Below are 15,787 nucleotides of genomic sequence, written 5' to 3'. Positions count from 1 at the left end.
CAGGATGAAACTCAGAACATAGTGATGAAAGAATTTCACTAAAGTCACACAAATGGTAAAAGACAAAGCCAGGACCCAGACCCATTTTGCCATATTTCAGAGTTCATATGTTAATCATTGCCACTATGCTGCCTCCCAGTTTCTCATTTGTATGAGCTAGTGAGAACACGGTATTTTGAGTGTTTGTGGGTTTATTTGTTTGTTTCCTTAGGAATTACTATTATGAAAGGATGTTTACATTGTAAGCTGATGGAATGATTATTATGTTTGGTTGTTGGTTTAGCTGTGTATCTGTTTGCTAAATACGGATTTGGCTGTGTAATTTCCTTATGAGTCCTATTAGCCTTGCATCTTTGGGAAAGTGATACTTAGAAAGACTTGAGGATAAAGTAACACAGTATTGACAAGTCTGCCTATTGTTCAGCCCAGCTCCTGTACAAAGGCCTCTCATTTACCTGGAGTTCAATATAGATTTACTGAATGATTGGATTAAATGAGTGAACTACAGGGATTTCATGCATGCTGATGAAAACTGTCCTGGATTATAGTTGCTGAAGTAGAGCTTGCAGCCCCAGTCAGACTCTGGGATGACAATTGATCCTCAAATCACCAAACCAAACTAGGAACTGGGTTCCTGGTTGCCAGTTTCTTTACCTTCCTTCTGAGACACTCCTGACTGACTACAATGTCTGACAATTAAGTTCGCAAACTTTTCACTGTGCACTTTACATGGTGGAAAGCTCTCAAACTTAATTGTTCAACCTTCGTCTTTTAGAACCAAATTGTTCTTTTCTCCTTTGTGGAAATGCAGATACAGGAGATATCCTTTTTCTCAACTTAATCTCTGTAAAAAAAAGACATGCCGTCTCCACTTTTTCATGGCATGTGCAATTTTGAATACTATACTGATAACAATAAAAGATATGATTATATTCTTCCATATGATCTGGCAATAAAACTATCTTCACTACCTTACCTAAGAAACTAATTTGGACAATCCTGTGGGATCTAAATGACAGGGGAAATAGATGGGCGGAGATGACTTCCTTCAGAAACTCAAGTGAATTAATGTCAGAATTCATTTTTATTCAATTCTGGTTTAGGGTATGTGAGAGGAGCTACTCAATGCATTGTTCCCAAACTGAGACATAGAAGCATGATTAGAAAATCAGCTTCTACAGGAGGAAAATCTTTATCCCTTCCTCTTATTCCTGAGAAGCTTTCAAGGTTTGGCATTAAAGGCAATTTCATTACTTCTAGAGACCTTCTCTTAGGAGTAAATTCAGCAGCACACATTGGTGACTAGATAGGATTGGGGTTCTTTCCTAAAACACAAATAACATGGTGTTTAGTTCATCTGGATAAAAGTCTAGGTATGTACTTGAACCTGAAGGATTACTTTGTTAAAACTTCTCTCCTGTGCCTAGATTACACATATATGGGTCGATAATTTCCGACAAAGGAGCCAAAAACATACAAAGGAGAAAGGAAAGACTCTTCAATAAATACTACTGGGAAAATGGGAAAGCCACATGCAAAAGAGTAAACTAGACTGCTATCTGACACCATACACAAAAATTAACTCAAAATTAATTAAAGACTTGAACAGAAGCCCTGAAACAGTAAGATACATGGACAAAAATATAGACACTAAACTTATGGACTTTAGTCTCAAAGGGATTTTTGTGAACTTAACCCCAAAGACAAAGGAAGTAAAAGCAAAAATAAATGAATGGAACTACCTCAAACTAAAAAGATTATGCACATCAAAAGAAACAATTAACAAAACAAAAAGGCAACCAACTGAATGGAAGAAATATTTGCAAACACAAATATTTTTAAAGATTTCATCTACTGCAGCATAGATTTTTGGACTAAGGAACTAGGAACATTTTATCTTTTTATAGATTTGGACTAATTATAATTCCATACTGCCCTCTGGTGGCCATTGTATGTATGTCAGAGCTACTTAAAGTAATATTTAGTATGTTCCTTAGAATATTTTAATCAAATCATCACTAATGTAAAGTAAAATAATAAAATACATGAAATGGAAGAACTGTTCTTATTACATATAATTTTAAAACCTTTAAAAATTTTTATATACTTTTATTTTCCATGTAATATATATATATATATATATATTTTTTTTTTTTAAATTAAAGTTTATTGGGGTGACAACTGTTAGTAAAGTTACATAGATTTCAGGTGTACATATGAACACTTTTATATGTGTTATGTAATTGTAAAATAAGACATATCACCAATATGTATAATACATTTTACCAATCCTTCTGGTGGTTTACATACACCAAAACGGAGGGAGATTTAATCCACCTATTTAGAAGTTGATAAAGTTATTAGAGAATAATTGAAAAGGAAAGTATCTTAAAGAATGGGCAGCCTGGATTTGAAAATCCTGGGTTAGCTTGCTTTCTGAAAACGTTACCTTGGGAAATATATACTATAACTTAGTTTCAGTTTTTTCATCTTCAATTTTGTGGGGAGCCATGATTTCTTGTTTCTCAGAAACCTTGTGAGCTGGCTAGTATATAGTTAACTTGTTTCGGCTCCTAAAGCATTATCTCTGCAAAGAACCTTGAGAATGTTTGCGAGTTGCTGAGGAATGAGATGGGACTGGCCAGTTTCCCGGACACAGATAACTGGTGGCTATCAGGACATTTGGTAGTCTCTTTCATATGATAATTATGTCTGGGGAACTTTGTGATGATTCTGTAGTTTCTGTGTAAAAGTTAAAAATTTATTTTCTGTGAGGTAATGCACCCATGTGATTGTTAAACTGCACGTACCCATAGGGTATATATTGGTGAAGGTGATTAAATCAGGCGCTTCGGCTTCAGGCTTCAGGCTTCAGGCTTCAGGATCACTGAAGACCGGCCGCATCATCATTTGTGTGTGTGTCTCTTTTTTCATTCCCACTCCCCCTTTCAGCTACTATTCGACTCGTGGCGGCGGCTCGCCACACAATTTATACATAATAATAACAGAATCATTCCAAAATGAATATAATGTTATATAATTTGTAGAGTAAGACAATGTACACACAAATCACTTAGACTTTTTCCTGGCATAGATTAAGTGCTCACTAGTTGTCAGTTTCTTTATCTTCCTTCTTTTTGAGCAACAATTCTCACAAGTTATACCTTCAACTATTGACAAACATTAGGCACTCAATAATATTGTTGTGAATGAATAATTTTAGCAAATGATAGTAGTTACAAACGAAGAAATTTTAGCATATCTCTGGCCCAATTTTTCTGGCCCAATTGCTTTTCGCGTTCAGCGTATTAATGGAGTCACAACTGAAATAAAATACAAAAATATGAATTTATGTTATTGTTTGTGAAAGCAGTGGACTATTAAAATTCATTTTTTTCTTATTCTTTGCTTGGTTTCCATGGAAACTGGTCTGAAAGCTGAGATTTTTATGTATTTATCATAGATAGTTACTTCTGTTACCTCTATGTCCTTGACTTAATAAATATGAGAATGACTCAAGGCTAAGGAACATGGAAAATGAATATCTATCTCTATCTCTATCTCTATCTCTGTCTCTATCTCTATCTCTATGTATCTCTATATCTATCTAACACCATAGTTGCTAACCTGATATCATCAAATTACCTTCAGGTCTTTTCTATAAAGTTTCTCCCATTTCTATTTTTGCACCAAATGTTGCCTGCCTCCATGGGCAGAGAACCTGTCTTAGTTGTCTGTGCCCTCATGGACTCCAATATAAGACATTGTACACAGGTGAGATTTTAGATGTTCAATGTAAATAAAGTGGTCTAATAGGGCACCATAGATAATCACTTCCCTTACTCCTATAGTAAAAAGGGTATTTTAGCTTCTAATTATCACTTGAAACTGCTATTATTAGAACCTATCATTTAACATCTTGGTTAATATCAGTTTACAATGATACACTTGAAGTGCAGGAATAAGAAACTCACAAAGAAATCAGATACATTATTATTAGGGCTCTTGGGCCATTATTCCAATCAGAAAAAATAATTATTGCTCTTTAGAAATGAAATTATTTTCCATGCGTGGGGTATTTATTCAGACTATACTATGTACCGGACATTAAATAGGGACTGGGGATGCAAGGATGAACACAGCATTCTTTTTGAAACCAAAGGGTCTCTGATCTATTTAAGCAAAGAAGTAAAACAGAGAAAAGCACAACTATCGGCTAAGAAAGGACAGCTCACAGAAGGGATATCTGAGTTGAAACATAGTAGGACATATTCGTTAGCCAGGTGAAAATAGGGTGGAAGGAATGGACTGATGGAAGAAATGGTACAGGTAGAAAATAACAAGAAATAATTAAAAGGTAAGAGAGAGCAGGATAAAATCAAGGAGTTTATTTGTGGAATAGCTCCATATATCTGTAGCACAGATAAAGATGGGAGAGTAGTAGATAAAGAGTTCTGAGAAGTGAGCAGAGGTAGGAGCATACAAATATCCTTATAAGCATGCTAAGACACATTTGAGCTCTAACCTGAGAACAAAGGAAAACTTGGAAACATTTTAAGCAAGAGTGACAATCAAACGTGAATTTTTGAAAGACATTTTTATTATACTATTAGGAATAGATTAGAATAGAGAAGGCCTGGAACTAGGGAGACAAGATAAAATGTTTTAAACTGTCTTAGTAAGAGCTGACAGTGGACTGACTTCAAGCAGGGGCCAGTGTTACAACAAAATGTGCATACAGAAAGTAAAATGAATAGGTTTGGTGACTAAATAGAGTACAAGGAAGAGAAAAGAGTCATAATGAGGCTTCTCACATGAAAAACCAGGGTGATGTTCTCAGGGGTGTAAGAGCACTGAAGGGGAAGCAGGTTTGGGGTAGAGGGCAATATGGTAAGTTTAGTTTGAGGAGCATTCAGCAAGTTGGACGCATGGATCTGAAACTGTGGAGCAAACCAGAGTGAACATGCTGGTTTATAGTCAACACCAGGTAGGTAGTCCATGAAGGCCTGGGAGGTAGGGATGTTGCTTGGAGGGAATGTGCAGGAAAGAAAAGTAGATGGGACCTACAATAGAGAGAGGGACATCCACAAAAGAGTGAGGGTCTCCAGGGAAGTGTTACAGAGTAGGTATTCAATAAACGTTTGCTTGATTACATAGTTAATTTGAATTTTAAAAGATCTATAACAAAAGGCTTTGTAGTATTTTATGGAACCAATAGAAAAAATTTAAAAATATATATTTATAAAAGTGCTCTGCACATAAAAGTAACAGTTGATGCTATTGTTTGAGCGGTTACCATATGCTAGACACTGCCTATAAACCTCATACATATTACATGGTGCATTTTATTACAATCTGATGACGTTTTTGTTATTTAAATTTCATCAATGAGGATATATATGACCATAGAAGCAATATAATGTGTTTTTTTTAATAATATAAGCCTTGATATCAGAAATACCTGGGTTTTGTTTCTGACTATACTACCTACTATTGGTTGATGGTCTTGGACAACTTAAATTCTTTAAGTTTCTCATCTCTCATAATTTATACATATAATAAGCATCATATTATATTTTTGCTATATTATTTTTATCACTGGGTAATTTACCTAAAGTCACAAAGCTTATCATAAATTGAACAAAGATTTAAATCCAAGCACAAAAAGTCCAATCATTAAACCCAACCCAACTTTTCTATATCTCAAAAAAATTCTAAAACTATATATCTATATCTATATCATCTATATCTATATCTATCTATATATGGTATTTTTTGATAAAGAGTTCATATAAGATTTGATTATCCCTATTAATGGATGGGCAAATGACATAAACAGGTATTTCATTAGTGAGAAAGAGTTTCCAGTAATTTAACATATGAGAAAAAAGGCTTTAACTTTTTTCTATGTAACTTTAGTAACAATTGTCCAAGAATACAATAAATAAAAATTTAAACTGAGATACACAATTTTTCATGTACTAAAGAAACAGCAAAAGTAAAAATACTGTTCTACATTGGCTTTGGTGTGCTACACAAATTGGCTCATATACTGCTTATCTGAGCACAAACTGCTTCCATTTTGATACCTAGATTTTGGCAATTTGTTTCATGAGCTGTGAAAATGTTTATAGCCCTTGGCATAATAATTTTATTTCAAAGACTATTTTCTATATCAACATATTTATTATATCATAATTTATAACAGTAAACATTTGGAAACAACAAAATGCCCATAAACAGAAGGTAGATGAGGGTAAAGGGGATCAAATATATAGTGATGGAAAGAGAACTGATTCTGGGTGATGAACACACAATGTGATATATAGATTATGTATTACAGAATTGTACACCTGAAATCTATGTAACTTTAATAACAATTGAAACCCCAATAAACTTTAATAAATAAATAAATAAAACAGCAGAATCCTTCCATATGATGGAATATTATGTAGTTATTTATAATCTTGATCATGAGGAGTATTTAATAACAGAAAAATTCTTAGGATGTAACACTAAATAAAAGAACAAAACACATTTTTGCCTGGATATTACTCTTCAAATTACATATAAAATGTGCATAAGAAGAAACTTAAAAATTAATGCAATGAAATTTTAGCAAAGTCTTATAGTGCTATAAATAATATAACTTATTTTCTATTTCTCTCTATTTACCAGATTTTTTAAACGACATCAATTCTCAAAGAAATTAAAAGTTTTATTTACAATACACTAAATGTAATAGACAGTAGCACTTTTTTGTCTCTTCTAAGAATTCATAGTAAAACTATTAGCTTTAGAGGAAAACATAACTGGTGTATTTAAAAACTAGGATTTTGGAAGGGAGAATTCTAAATTAGTTCAGCCACTATAGAAAGCAGTATGGAGATTTCTCAAAAAACTGAAAATAGAACTGTGTATGACCCAGCAATTCCACTTCTGAGCATTTAACCAAGGAAAGTGAAAACACCAATTTGAAAAGATACATGCACCCCTATATCCAGTGCAGCATTGTTTACAATAGCGAAAATATGGGCGCAATCTAGGTGTCCATCAATAGATGAATGGATAAGGAAGATGTGGTACATATATACAGTAGAATACTACTCAGCTACTAAACTATTGTCTGTGTCTATGAATTTTTGTTTCTTCATTTGTTTGTCTTATGAACATACAATGTGGTATATAGATGATGCATTACAGAATTGTACACCTGAAATCTATGTAACTTTACTAACAAGTGTCACCCCAATAAACTTTAATTTTTTTTAAAAAAAGAATATTACTCAGCAATAAAAAAGAATGAAATCTTGCCATTTGGGACAACATATATGTAACTAGAGATTGTTATGATAAGTGAACTAAGTTGAACAGAGAAAGACAAATATTATATGACTTCATTTACATATGGAATCTGAAAAACAAAAAAATATGAACAAACAAAATGAAACAGGAAGAAACTCATAGATACAGAGAACAAACTGATAATTGCCATGAGGAACATGGGTGAGGATTTGGGCTGCAAAGGGGAAGGGAATTAAGAGGCACAAACTTACAGTTATAAAGTAAGTCACAGGGACATAATGTACAGCATTGGGAATAAAGTCAATAATATTATAATAATTGTGTATCGTGACTGATGGTTACTAGACATATTGTGGTGATTACTTTATAAGGTATATAAATGTTGAATCACTGTATCGCACACTTGAAACTAATATATTTTATGTCAACTACAATTAAAAATAAATTTTAAAATAAAAACAATAAAATCTAGTATCCAAAACATTTAATAAACAAAAAACAATGGACCCAGAAAGCATGATAACACAAGACTGCTTAATATGGAAATCAATTAATTTAAGATTTATTAATATGTAAGAAGATTAAAACAAAATAAAGAAATAAGCCAAAATGTAGAAGAAAAATGTTATTTTTTAAAAAATAATTGTTTTGTTATTTTTTTTTTAAATAATTGTTTTATTTTTTAATTACAGTTGATATACAATAGCATATTACTTTCAGGTGTATAACAGTGATTAGATATTTCTATAACTTACGAAGTGATCACACCAATAAATCTAGTACCCATCTGATACCATACATAGTTATTACAATATTGCTGACTATATTCCTTATGCTATACCCTTAATCCCCATGACTATTTTGTAACTACCAATTTTCAAGTCTTAATCCCTTCACCTTTTTCACCCTGCCCCTAGACCCTCTCCCATCTTCTACCCCAACAAATCTAGTATCACTCTGACACCATACATATTTATTACAATATTATTGATTATATTCTTCATGCTATACCCAACATCCCCATAACTACATATATGTATATAATTATAGTTGGAAACCCCGTGGCTATCTTGTGGTTACCGTTTTCTACTCTCCTCACCTTCCCCCTCATCCCACCCCCTCTACCATCTAACAACCCTCAGTTTTTCCTCTTTGTCTCTAAAACTGTGTCTGATTAGTTCATTCACTTATTCTCTTCTTCAGATTCCACATATAAGTGAGATCATATGGTACTTGTCTTTCTCTGTCTGACATATTTTACTTAACATAATGTTATCTAGGTCCATGCATGTTGTTGCAAATGGTAAGATTTCTTTCTTCTTTATGGCTGTGTAACACTCCATTGTATAAATGTACCACAGTTTCTTAATCCAGTCATCTACAGATGGGCATTTCGGTTGTTTCCATGTCTTGGCTATTGTGTATAGTGCTGCAATAAACATAGGAGTGCATAAAGGTTTTTGAATTGGAGTTTTGGGTTTCTCCGGATAGATGCCTAGGAGTGGAATTACTGGATCATAGGGTAGTTCCATTTTCAGATTTTTGAGATACCTACATACTGTTTTTCATAGTGGCTGCACCAATCTGCAATTCCACCAACAGTGCACAAGTGTTCCATTTTCTCCACATCCATGCCAGCACTTGTTGTTTGTTGATTTATTGATGATAGCCATTTTGACTGGGGTGAGGTGGTATCTCATTGTGGTTTTTATTTGCATTTCTCTTGACGGTTAGTGAGGTTGAGAATTTATTCATATGTCTGTTTGCCAAATCTGTATGTCCTTTTTAGAAAAATGTCTCTTCATGTCCTCTGCCCATTTTTTAATTGGGTTGTTTGTTTTTTTGGAGTTGAGTTGAGTGAGTTTTTTATAAATTTGTTATATTAACCCCTTGTCAGATATATCATTGGCAAATATCTCTTCCCATTCAGTACGATACCTTTTGGTTTTATTGATGGTTTCCTTTGCTGTGAAAAAACTTTTTAGTTTGATGTAATCCCACATGTTTATTTTTTCTCTTACTTCCCTCACGCGAGGGGATATATCAGTAAAAATCCTACTCCGGGTAATGTCTGTGAAGTTTCTTCCTATATTTTCTTCTAGGTATTTTATGGTTTCAGAGCTTACATTTAAGTCTTTAAACCATTTTGAATTTATTTTTGTATATGGTGTAAGGAGGTGGTCCAGCTTCATTTTCTTGCATGTGTCTGTCTAGGTTTCCCAAAACCATTTATTAAATAGACTGTCTTTACCACACCGTACATTCTTACTTCCATTGTCACAGATTAAATGGCTATATAGGCATGGATTTATTTCTGGAATCTCTATTCTGTTCCATTGATCTATGTGTCTGTTTCTATGCCAGTACAATGCTGTTTTGATTACTGTAGCCTTGTAGTATAATTTGAAGTCAGATATTGTTATACCACCCACTTTGTTCTTATTTCTCAAGATTGCTGAGGCTATCCGGGGTCTTTTATGGTCCCATAGAAGTTTTAGGACTACATATTCTATTTCTGTGAAAAACGTCCTTGTAGTTTGATAGGAATTGTGTTGAATATGTATATTGCCTTAGGCAGTATGAACATTTTAACTATATTAATTCTTCCTATCCATGAACATAATATGTGTTTCCATCTATTTATATCTTCTTTCATTTCTTTCTTCAGTGTCTTATAATTTTCTGAGTACAGATCTTTTCTTCTTTGGTTAAATTTATTCCCAGATATTTTATAGTTTTTGGAGCAATTGTAAATGGAATTTTTTTTTTCAATTTCTCCTTCTGATGTTTTATTATTGGTATATACAAATGCAACTAATTTCTGAATATTAATTTTGTATCCTGCTACTTTACTAAATTCATCTATCAGCTCTAATAGTTTCTTGGTGGAGTCTTTAGGGTTCTCTCTATATAGTATTATATCTGCATATAATGATAATTTTACTTCCTCCTTACCAATTTGGATGCCTTTTATTTCTTTGTCTTGTCTGATTGCTGTGGCTAGAGCTTCTAGCACTATGTTGAATAGAAGTAGAGATAGTAGGCTACCTTGTCTGGTTCCTGATCTTAAGAGGAATGGTTTTAGCTTTTCCCATTAAGTATGATGTTACCTGTGGGTTTGTCATATATGGCCTTTATTATGTTGAGATATGATCCCTCTATTCCCACTTTCTTAAGGGTTTTTATCATAAATGGCTGCTGGATTTTATCAAATGCTTTTTCTGCATCTATTCATATGATCATGTGATTTTTATTTTTCATTTTGTTAATGTGGTGTATCACATTAACTGATTTGCGGATGTTGAACCACCCTTGCATACCAGGGATGAATCACACTTGACCATGGTGTATGATCTTTTTAATGTATTGCTGAATTCTGTTCGCTAATATTTTGTTGAGAATTTTTGCCTGTATGGGCATTAGAGATATCGGCCTGTAGTTTTCTTTTTTTGTGGTGTCTTTGTCTGCTTTTGGGATCAGGGTAATAGTGGCTTCGTAGAAAGTGTTTGGGAGTCTTCCTTCCTTCTGGATTTTTTGGAAGAGCTTGAGGAGAGTAGGCAATAATTCTTTTTTGAACGTTTTGTAAAATTCACCTGTAAAGCCATCTGGTCCAGGGCTTTTATTTGTTGGGAGATTGTTGATTACTGATTCAATTTCCCTGATGGTAATCAGTCTATTCAGGTTCTCTGTTTCTTCTTGAGTTAGCCTTGGAATGTTGTACACCTCTAGAAAATTGTCCATTTCTTCCAGATTGTCAAATTTGTTGGCATATAGTTGCTCTCAGTAATTTCTTAATTTTTTTTTTTTTGTATTTCTGCGGTGTCTGTTGTCACTTATCCTCTTTCGTTTCTGATTTTATTAATTTGGGTCCTCTCTCTCTTTTTTTTAATGAGTCTGGCTAAAGGTTTGTCAATTTTGTTTATCTTCTCTAAGAACCAACTCTTGGATCATTGATCTTTTGTACTGTTTTTATGGTTTCTATTTCATTTATTTCTGCACTGATCTTTATTATCTCTTTCCTTGTGGTCCCTTTGGGCTTATTTTGCTGTTCTTTTTCCAGATCCTTTAAGTGTGAAGATAAACTGTTGATTAGTGATGTTTCTTGTTTCTTTAGGTAGGCCTGCAATGTTATGAATTTCCCTCTTAGGACTGCTTTGGCGGCATCCCATAGATTTTGGGTCATCATGCTTTCATTTTCGTTTGTCTCGAGATATCTTTTGATTTCTTCGTTAATCTCCTGCTTGACCCATTCATTATATAGTAATAAGTTATTCAGCCTCCATCAATTTGTATGTCTTCCAGTTTTTTTTTCCTGTAGTTCATCTCTAATTTCATAGCACTGTGATCAGAGAAGACAATTGGTATGATTTCAATTTTTTTAAATTTATCAAGACTTGTTTTCTGGCCTAACATATGGTCTATCTTGGAAAACGTTCCATGTGCGCTTGAGAAAAATATGTGTTTTGCAGCATTGGAGTGAATGCTCTGAAAATATCAATTAAATCCAACTGCTCCAAAGTATCATTTAAGGCTGTTGTTTCCATATTGATTTTCTGTCTGGAAGACCTGTCCCTTGTTGTCAGAGGTGTGTTGAAGTCCCCTACTATGATAGTGTTACTGTTGATCTCTGTGAAAAATGTTATTTTTATAATTTTACTGTTCTCCAGTTCTTTTTGAAGTGCCAATTATTTCATATTAAATACTTGGGAAAGCCTTTAGGTAGTTACAAAAGAAGTGACTTCCAGCTTGATAGTTTACTTACTTTTAAACAGGCAAAGAGGTAAACTCATGTGCTAGTGATTTTGTTCAACCCTACCATGCATTCACCTGATAAGCTGAAAATAAATTGCAAACGGGTTAAGGGAGCCCTCGGATGAAAATGTTAGGCAACTGCTTATTAAAAAACTTACTCATTCCTGAACACTAGGATCCAATTCTTTGAAATACAATACTGAAGTTCAGCAAAATTACAAATGACTGCATCTCAAGTCTTTGTCTCTCAGCATTTTTTTTCTAAAGAACAGCTTTATTGATATATAATTCACATAACCATGCAAATCACCTATTTAAAATGTACAAAGGTATGGCTTTTAGTATATTCACAAAGTTGTGCAACCATCATGACAATCAGTTTTAGAACATTCTCAACCCTCAACACCCACCCCCCAAAAAACCCAGCCCCATACCCATTAGCAGTCACTCATCTTCTCCTCTCTACCCATCCTCTGCATCCATTAATCTATTCCCTATCTCTATAGATTTGCCTATTCTGGAAATTTCAAGTAGGTAGAGCTATATAATGTATGGTCTCTTGTGGCTCGTTTCTTTCACTTAGCATAATGTTTTAAAAGTCCATCCACCTTGTAGCATGTAAAAATACTTCATTTCTTTTTATTACCAAACAATCTTTTTTATTATTATTTGGTATTATTTGGTATTTCAGGTGTACAAAACAACATAGTGCTTAGACATTTACATACCTCACAAAGTGTTAACCTCAACGAGTCTGCTACACATCTGACACCACAAATAACGATTACACATATTGACTATATTCCCTATGCTGTACTTTACATCCCATGACCATATATATATATATATATATATATATATATATATATATATATATATATATATATATATATATATATATACACATATACATATACATATACATATGTAATATATATAAAATATGCATTAGAGTTGACATTCAAAATTATTTTATATTAATTTCAGGTGTTTCATAAAATATTACTCTTTGATAATCAGTGTTCTAATGAAAGAAAAATTTTAATTAAAGATTATTAGGGTGACAATTGTTAGTAAAGTTACATAGATTTCAGGTATACAATTCTGTATTTCATCATCTATAAATCCCATTGTGTGTTCACCACCCAGAGTCAGTTCTTCCATCACCATATATTTGATCCCTTTTACCCTCATCTACCATCTCATTACCCCCTTACCCTCTAGTAACCACTGAACCATTGTGTCTAAGAGTTTTTGTTTCTCATTTGTTTGTCTTGTTCTTTTGTTGTTTTTGGTTTATACACCACATATCAGTGAAATCATAAGGTTCTCTGCTTTTTCTCTCTGACATATTTTACTTACCATTAGAATCTCAAGGTCCATCCATGTTGTCACAAATGGTCCTATTTCATCTTTTCTTAACCGCGGAATCATATTTCATTGTGTATATATACCACAACTTCTTTATCTATTCAACTATCAAAGGACATTTTGGTTATTTCCATGTATTGGCCACTGTAAATAAAGCTGCAATGAACATTGGAGCATACGTGTCTTTTTTTTTTTTAATATTCCTTTCTTTTTTTTATTTAAATTTAAATTTATTTATTGGGGTGACAATTGTTAATAAAATTACATAATTTCAGGTGTACAATTCTGTATTACATCAACTACAAATCCCATTGTGTGTTCACCACCCAGAGTCAGTTCTCCTTCCATCACCATATATTTGATCCCCTCTACCCTCATCTCCCTCCCCCCACCCCCCTTACCCTCTGGTAACCACTAAACTATTGTCTGTGTCTATGAGGTTTTTTTTTTTTCATTTGTTTGTCTTGTTTTTGGTTTATATACCACATATCAGTGAAATCATATGGTCTCTGCTTTTACTGTCTGACTTATTTTGCTTAGCATTATACTCTCAAGATCCATCCAAGCACACGTGTCTTTATGTGTAAATGTTCTCAGATTTTTTGAGTAGATACGCAGGAGAGGGATTGCTGGGTCATACGGTAATTCTACTCGTAATTTTATGAGGAACCTCCACAAGTCAGAGGTTCCATAACGGTTGCACCAGTCTGCATTCCAACCAAGAGTCCATGATGGTTCCATTTTCTCCACAGCCTCTCCAACACTTGTTACTATTTTTCTTGTTGATGATAGCCATTCTAACTAGAGTGAGGTGATAACTCATTGTGGTTTTCATTCACATTTCTCTGATGATTCGTGATGTTGAGCATTTTTTTATATGTCTATTGGCCATTTGTATGTCCTCTTTGGAGAAATGTCTTTTCAGGTCCTGTGCCCATTTTTCAGTTGGGTTTTGGGTTTTCTTTTTGTTGTTGTTGTTGTTTTTTTATTGTTGAGTTCATGAGTTCCATGTATATTCTGCATATTAACCCCTTATCAGAGGCAGTGTTTGCAAAAATCTTCTCCCATTTAGTTGGTTGTCTCTTTATTTTATTGATGGTTTCTTTTGCAATGCAGGGCTTTTAAGTTTGATATAGTCCCATTCATTTATTATGGCTTTTACTTTTCTTGCCTTTGGAGTCAATTCATGAAATGCTCTTTGAACCCAAAGTCCAGAAGTTTAGTACCTATGTTTTCTTCTATGTAGTTTACTAACTCAGGTCTTATGCTTAAGTCTTTGATCCATTTTTATTTAATTTTGATACATGGTGACAGATAGCAGTCCAATTTCATTCTTTTGCATGTGGCTTTCCAATTCTGCCAGCACAATTTATTGAAGAGGCTGTCTTTCCTCCATTGTATGTTTTTTGCTGCTTTGTCAAAAATTATCTGTCCATATTTATGTGGTTTTATTTTTGACTTCTCAATTCTATTCCATTCGTTGATGTGTCTGTTATTCTGCATTAACCATGCTGTTTGATTATTGTAGCCCTGTAGTACAAGCTAAAGTCAGGGAGTGTGATACCTCCAGTATTGTTATTTTTCTTAAGATTGGTCTGGCTATTTGGGGTCTTTTGTGGTTCCAAAGAAACCTGATGATTTTTTGTTCTATTTCTTTAAAAAATGCCATTGTTTTTTTGATGGGGATTGCATTAAATCTGTCTACTGCTTTGGGTAATATGGACATTTTAACTATGTTGATTCTTCCAATCCATGAGCATGGAATGTCTTTCCATTTTTGTGTGTCTTCTTCAATTACTTTTAAAAATGTTTTATAGTTATCACCATATAGGTCTTTCACATCATTGGTTAAGTTTATTCCTAGGTATTTTATTCTTTTTGCTACAATTACAAAAGAAACTAATTTTCCTATTTCTTTTTCTGAAATTTCATTGGTAGTATATAAAATGCAATGGGCGTTTGTTGATTTTGTAGCAACTTTACTGTATTCATTGATTGTTTCTCATAGCTTTTTGGTGGAGTCTTTAAGATTTTCTACATATAGCATCATGTCATCTGCAAAGAGTGACAATTTACCTTCTTCATTCCCAATTTTGATGTATTTTATTTCTTTCTCTTGCCTGATTTCTCTGGCAAGGACTTCCAACACTATGTTGAAAAGCAGAGGTGATAGGGGACATCCCTGTTGTGTTCCTGAACGTAGAGCAAAGGGCTTCAGTTTTTCACCCTTAATTATGAGATTAAATGACGGCTGTCATATATGGCGTTTACTATGTTAAGGTGTTTTCCTTCTATACCTATTTTATTAAGTGTTTTAATCATAAATGGATGTTGTATTTTGTCAAATGCTTTTTATGCA

Source organism: Rhinolophus hipposideros, assembly GCF_964194185.1.
Source record: "Rhinolophus hipposideros genome assembly, chromosome: 13".
Lineage (NCBI taxonomy): Eukaryota > Metazoa > Chordata > Mammalia > Chiroptera > Rhinolophidae > Rhinolophus > Rhinolophus hipposideros.
This window is presented reverse-complemented; position numbering follows the sequence as displayed.